Genomic DNA, 7,807 nt, shown 5'->3' with positions numbered 1-7,807 from the left:
AACGGAATTGAAGATTCCTAGTGGGTGAAGGTTTGTGGGGTTTGTTGGTGAATAAAATCTGCGGGTTTTGTCCTCCACGACGGGTGGTTCTTGGGGGTTTTTATCAAGAGGCGTTCATTGAGGATTCGGCTGAGTGTAACGATTGAGGAACGGGGAGTTCAAGGAATCAAGACACTGCAGAAGGGAATCAAAGTGAAGCTCTTGGATAACCTTGATCTGGCTCAAGATTAAGGGGGAAGAAGATTCAAAGGATCGACATAATTGGTTTATCGTTTATCGCTTTGTTATCTTCTTTGTATATACTACTTTCAACATTAATGAAAGATTACCCAATTTCAATTTGGAATTGGGGGCAGACGTAGTCGTAGCGAGGACGATCGACGAACTGCCTAAACAAATATCGTGTTCTTGTCGCTTTTACTTTCTCTTTTACTTTCTGTTCATAATTGGTTATAAGTGTAAAATTGATCAACGATTCGAGTGTTAAAATTGTGAATTAAAGTTCTGCACAAACATCACAATTCACCACAACTTGAATCACTATCAATTTGAACCTATCACCAAGTGTTTGTGTTTTTGCTTAATCCAATCTTACTGCATTGCAAAGCAAAGTTGTCAATCTAGAAGTTAATTGGATTTCAGTTGTTAAATGTATTGGTTAGCTATCATATTACTTCACCATCAATTCCACTTACTATTTGGTTTTGAAACACATACGACCTTTGCAATAGCGGTCCAGAATAGACGCAAGTCGATTCAGAACCGCTTTCGCTCAAGTCTGTAGAAAAATCTGTAAAAACTTAGTGAGATCTATTCACCCCCCCCCCTCTAGATCTATAGGCCAGCGTCTAACAAGTGGTATCAGAGCTCTGGTTTATTCCGTGCTACGTGAAACACTTATTGGAAAGATGGCTTCTGGACCTAAAGGGGCTCATAATAGAGCTCCAGTTTTCAACGGAGAAAACTACGGCTATTGGAAGGATTGTATGTGTGTCCATATCAATGCAATTGATAGGAACATCTGGACAGCTATTGTCAATGGTCCATTTCAGATCACTATGACAAATGCAGCTGGTGCAGTTGTTCCAAAACCAGAAGATACTTGGAATGCTGAAGATGAAAAGAAATATGCATACGATTGGAAAGCGAGAAACATTCTAATCTCAGCTCTAGGAGTTGATGAATACTATCGCGTTTCCCATTGTAGATCAGCTAAAGCTATGTGGGACACATTGCAAGTTGCCCACGAGGGAACGGATGATGTCAAACTAGCTAGGATCAATACGTTAACTCAAGAGTTCGAACTTTTCCACATGGAAGATGGTGAAACCATCGAAAGCATGCAGAAAAGATTCGTTCACCTGAAAAATCGATTAAATTCTCTTGATAGACCTGTTTCCAATGCAGTTGCTACTAACAAAATCTTAAGGTGTTTGAACAGGGAATGGCAGCCCAAAGTTACAGCAATTAAGGAAGCAAATGATCTCAACACTTTAGACATTACCACTCTCTTTGGTAAACTAGAGGAACATGAACAGCATCTTAAATGCCTTGACATGCATGAGAAGAGGACAAAGAAAGAAAAGAACATGGAGAAAGAGGTAGAGAAGAAGTCAATAGCTCTAAAAGCTTCGAGCTCCAAGACCTCAAAACGAGAGCCAAAGGATAGTGACACAAGTGATGACGAAGACTCCGATGATGAGGAAATGGGACTGTTTGTGCGAAGATACAACAAATATCTAAAGAAAAATGGAGCAAAAAATTCCGACAAAGGATTGATCAACTATAGAAAGCAATCAAACATGTTCAAACAAGATGACGACAACAAAGGAAAGATCAAAGGTCTTTGCTTCAATTGTGGGAAAGCCGGTCACTACAAACCGGATTGTCCATACCTTAAGAAAGAAAAGGAGAAGAACCAAAGCAAAGGTCATAACAAATCTAAAAGAGCTTACATAGCATGGGAAAGTGATTCATCTAGTGAAAGCTCGTCAAGCGATGAAGAAGAATCAGCAAACCTATGTCTCATGGCTCATCAAAACAAGAAAAAGAAAGCTGTAAGTCATCTTAAACCTGAACTCGTAGATAAGGTATCTCATTCTCAACTAAAACTTGCTTTTGAAGAATTACATAGAGATGCAATTAAAGCTTTCAAACTTTTGGCCTCAAATAAGAAAATATTTTCATACCTTGAATCAAAAGTTGAGAAAACCGAAAGGGATATGGAAGCTTTAAAACAATCTATGCTAGACATTCAAAAGGACAAAGTTGAATTAGATCCTACATCATGGTTTGGTTGTGAGACATGTCACATTTGGCAAAAAGAAGTAAGAGATCTAAAAGCCAAGTTAGACAAGGCTCTACAACCAAAAGTGACTTTTGCGGTTGATCCAAACAAGTTCAAAAGATCGTATACTCCTTTATATAGTAAATACACTTTTGTACCAAAAGTATCAACTAGCAAAACTCCATATTCTCATCATATTACCTGTCATTATTGTTGCAAAAAGGGACATACCATTGAAAAATGCAAATTTAGGAGAATTTTAGTTCCTAAAGGAGTATTTCAATGGTTGCCTAAGTGCAACAAATTGTGTACTCACTACCAAGGACCCAATGAAAATTGGGGACCTCCCTCTTTAAATTAATCTTGCAGGAAAAGTGTCTTGACATTGCCGAAAGGTTGTGGTTCCTTGATAGCGGATGTTCAAGACACATGACTGGAGACCTATCTCTTTTCGTTGAGTTTCAAGCAAAGAAAAAGGGGTATGTCACCTATGGAGATAACAATCGTGGAGCCATACTTGGTAAAGGAAGTGTTGGTAACCCTTCTACCACTACTATAACTGATGTGCTGCTAGTAGAAGGTCTTAAACATAATCTTTTAAGTATAAGTCAATTGTGCGACAAAGATTTTAAAGTAATGTTTACAAATTCTGGATGCACAATAGAACATACTAAGAAAAGAGACATTATGTTTAAGGGCTTAAGAGTAAACAACATCTACATGCTAAACTTGGATGAGGTATCTAAGTATAGTACCAAATGTCTAGTTGCTCTAGGCGATGACTCATGGCTTTGGCATAGACGTCTCGCCCACATAAATTTTGACTTACTAAATAAAGTTGTCTCAAAAGATTTAGTAATCGGCTTACCCAAAATGAATTTTTCAAAAGATCATCTATGTGATGCTTGTCAAAAGGGAAAGCAAACAAAAATCTCTTTTAAATCAAAGAACGTGGTTTCAACATCACGCCCTCTTGAACTACTTCACATGGATCTCTTTGGCCCTTCAAGGACTAAAAGCATAGGTGGAAACACCTATGGTTTTGTCATTGTCGATGATTACTCGAGATTTTGTTGGACAATCTTTTTACCTAGTAAGGATCAAACTTTTCCAGCCTTTACACAATTTGCAAGATTATGTCAAAACAAAATGAACAACAAAATAGTTGCAATTCGAAGTGATCACGGTGGAGAATTTGAAAACATTTCTTTTGAAAAATACTGTGATAAACATGGAATTGAGCATAACTTTTCAGCTCCTAGAACACCTCAACAAAACGGAGTAGTTGAACGTAAAAATCGTGTTCTAGAGGAGCTGGCAAGAACAATGCTGAATGAGGGTAATCTACCAAAGTATTTCTGGGCTGACGCAATTAGTACAGCATGTTATGTTTTGAATAGGATAACAATACGTCCTATACTGAACAAAACTCCCTATGAATTACTAAAGGGTAGAAAACCAAATGTATCTCATCTCCATGTATTCGGTTGCAAGTGTTTTGTTTTGAACAATGGTAAGGATAATCTTGGCAAATTCGATGCTAAAGCTGATGAGGGCATATTCCTTGGTTACTCACAATCTAGCAAAGCATATCGAATATATAATAAGAGATTACTTATAGTAGAAGAGTCAGTACACGTTTCTTTTGATGAATCTTATGCAAAATATGTCGAGAAAGGTCTTTCATTTAATGGTGCAGGCCCATCCACTGAAGACATTGTCAAGGATAAGGAAGATGAGGATGAGAGTATTGTAAAGAAAGATGCTGAGAGAGAGAAAGATGAGTCTCACAATGAAAATGAAAAAGAAAGCATCTCAAACAATGAAGAACTTCCCAAGGCCTGGACAAACGTGAAAGACCATCCAATTGACAATATAATAGGAGACATCTCAAGGGGCGTTACAACACGCTCAAAGATAAGTAACTTCTGCCATCATTTTGCTTTTGTTTCACAAGTTGAGCCGAAAAACGCTAAGGACGCATTACTTGATGAGCATTGGCTAATGGCCATGCAAGAAGAATTAAACCAATTTAAACGGAATGATGTTTGGGACTTAGTCCCTCATCCGGGAGATCATCAAGTAATAGGCACTAGATGGGTTTTTCGTAACAAACTTGATGAAAACGGTGTTATTACTAGAAACAAAGCTAGATTAGTTGCTCAAGGTTACAATCAAGAGGAAGGTATTGATTATGAAGAGACATACGCTCCTGTAGCACGTCTCAAAGCTATTCGCCTTTTACTTGCTTATGCTTGTTCTAAAGACTTCAAACTATTCCAAATGGATGTTAAGAGTGCCTTTCTAAATGGCTATATAAATGAAGAAGTCTATGTTGCTCAGCCACCCGGCTTTGAGAATTACATGTATCCAACTCATGTTTATAAGCTGAAACGTGCTCTATACGGTCTTAAACAAGCCCCTCGGGCTTGGTACGAACGTTTGAGCAAATTTCTCCTTAGTCAAGGGTACTCGAGGGGTAAAGTTGATACCACTCTCTTTATTAAAAGAAAAGATAAGGATATTCTCTTAGTCCAAATTTATGTAGATGATATTATATTTGGGTCCACTAATGCAAAACTTGTCAAAGACTTTTCTAAGCTTATGCAGAGTGAATTTGAGATGAGTCTCATGGGTGAGCTGAATTTCTTCCTTGGCCTACAAATCAAGCAACTCAGTCATGGAACGTTTGTGAATCAAACTAAATATTGTACGGAGCTGCTCAAAAGATTTGGAATGAGTGAAGCAAAGGAAATTGACACACCTATGGCAACAAATACAAATCTAGACAAAGATGAGAAAGGTAAAGAGGTTGACGTGAAATTATACCGAGGTATGATAGGTTCACTATTGTATCTTACTGCTTCAAGACCAGACATTATGTTTAGTGTGTGTATGTGTGCAAGATATCAATCTTGTCCAAAAGAATCTCACTTGAAAGCTGTCAAAAGAATTCTGCGATACTTACGTGGAACTACTACATATGGCCTATGGTATCCAAAAGGAAATGAGTGTCATTTGGTAGGATTCTCCGATTCAGATTTTGCTGGCTGCAAATCCGATAGAAAAAGCACTAGTGGAACGTGTCATCTATTCTCAAACTCATTAATAAGTTGGCATAGTAAGAAACAAGTATCGGTTGCATTATCCACTGCTGAGGCAGAATATGTAGCTGCTGGAAGCTGCTGTGCACAAATATTATGGCTCAAGCAACAGCTTCTTGACTTTGGTATTAAGCTTGATCACATACCTATCATGTGCGACAACACAAGCGCCATAAACTTGAGTAAAAATCCTGTCTTACACTCACGTACCAAACATATTGAAATAAGGCATCACTTTCTACGAGATCATGTAGAGAAAGGAGACGTTACTTTTGAACATGTAGAAAGCAAGAAGCAACTAGCTGACATCTTCACCAAACCGCTAGCAACGGAGCAATATTTCAACATTCGTAGGGAATTAGGGATACTCGATATCTCTAATTTGGGCTAATTACGTTTGTTTTCTCTTAATATTATTTCTTTACTTTATGTATATATCTATTTGTCTTGCTAACAATTTTTTTAGCATAAAGGTAGCTCATCATCAAGCCAGGCGTCATATTGAAAAAGCGGTAACGCAATTGGTGTTCACTTCCAAAAATATTATTGATACTATAATATGCTATCAATTAACACGCTTATAGTGACCTCATGCATAAAAACTGCTCCTGCTCACATATGTGTCTCATTCTACCATTAACTACCTTTTACCTACTATACTATACATGCTAGCATTATTATCTATGGTTCTCTTGTTACTCTTCTATTCTCCTGTTCTCTCTTTTTGATGTTGACAAAGGGGGAGATAGATGCTGAGCGTACGGGGGAGCTTTGTTGAGAGATTGCCCTGTTGAGAGATAGATGCTGGATGTACGGGGGAGCTCTTTTGAGTCCTTGTCACTTACTACCAAAGCTTTTGAGTATTGGTTTGCCATCATCAAAAAGGGGGAGTTTGTGAATACAAGATTACACTCAAAGATGTTTTTGATTTATGGCAAACTCAAATGAGCATCCAAACAACAAGGAAGAATCAGAAAAGTAAAGCATTTGATCACTCATGAAAGCACAAGATGATCTACTATGCATACAAGTCGACTCAACACAAGCTGAACATGGAAAATGCAGAAAATCAGCAGTTAGGTCGACCTACTGTCAACCTAGGTCGACCTAGAATGAAGGAAAATCCATATACCTCTGCTAGGTCGACTCACAGTCCATTTAGGTCGACTCAAAATGAAGAAATCTTCATATCAGTCTGTTAGGTCGACCTACATAGCAACTAGGTCGACCTAATCTGAGAAAATGTTCCCAGAACGCACCAGAAGAGGATTCTGGTCGACCTACTCCTTCAACAGGTCGACCTAACTGGGAGCAAAATTCAGCAAGCTCTGTTAGGTCGACCTAAGCACTACAAGTGGTCGACCTAACTGATCAAGAAAGTCCAAAATTCAGTTATTCTTGATTCCAACTGCTATGCATCATATATATTGTGCAAGGGTAATTATTCAAGGCAACACCAACGACTGAAAGATACACAAACGCTTCTCATCTTCGTTCTTCATCATCTCCAACACAATTACACATAATCATTCTTGCGTTGCGGGTTAGTGATGAGTTCGATAACGTCCATGGAACGGAATTGAAGATTCCTAGTGGGTGAAGGTTTGTGGGGTTTGTTGGTGAATAAAATCTGCGGGTTTTGTCCTCCACGACGGGTGGTTCTTGGGGGTTTTTATCAAGAGGCGTTCATTGAGGATTCGGCTGAGTGTAACGATTGAGGAACGGGGAGTTCAAGGAATCAAGACACTGCAGAAGGGAATCAAAGTGAAGCTCTTGGATAACCTTGATCTGGCTCAAGATTAAGGGGGAAGAAGATTCAAAGGATCGACATAATTGGTTTATCGTTTATCGCTTTGTTATCTTCTTTGTATATACTACTTTCAACATTAATGAAAGATTACCCAATTTCAATTTGGAATTGGGGGCAGACGTAGTCGTAGCGAGGACGATCGACGAACTGCCTAAACAAATATCGTGTTCTTGTCGCTTTTACTTTCTCTTTTACTTTCTGTTCATAATTGGTTATAAGTGTAAAATTGATCAACGATTCGAGTGTTAAAATTGTGAATTAAAGTTCTGCACAAACATCACAATTCACCACAACTTGAATCACTATCAATTTGAACCTATCACCAAGTGTTTGTGTTTTTGCTTAATCCAATCTTACTGCATTGCAAAGCAAAGTTGTCAATCTAGAAGTTAATTGGATTTCAGTTGTTAAACGTATTGGTTAGCTATCATATTACTTCACCATCAATTCCACTTACTATTTGGTTTTGAAACACATACGACCTTTGCAATAGCGGTCCAGAATAGACGCAAGTCGATTCAGAACCGCTTTCGCTCAAGTCTGTAGAAAAATCTGTAAAAACTTAGTGAGATCTATTCACCCCCCCCTCTAGATCTATAGGCCAGC

The sequence above is a fragment of the Vicia villosa genome, unplaced genomic scaffold (genome assembly GCF_029867415.1).
Source record: "Vicia villosa cultivar HV-30 ecotype Madison, WI unplaced genomic scaffold, Vvil1.0 ctg.000488F_1_1, whole genome shotgun sequence".
Lineage (NCBI taxonomy): Eukaryota > Viridiplantae > Streptophyta > Magnoliopsida > Fabales > Fabaceae > Vicia > Vicia villosa.
The sequence above is the reverse complement of the archived record's forward strand: the minus strand, read 5'-3'. Positions refer to the sequence as shown.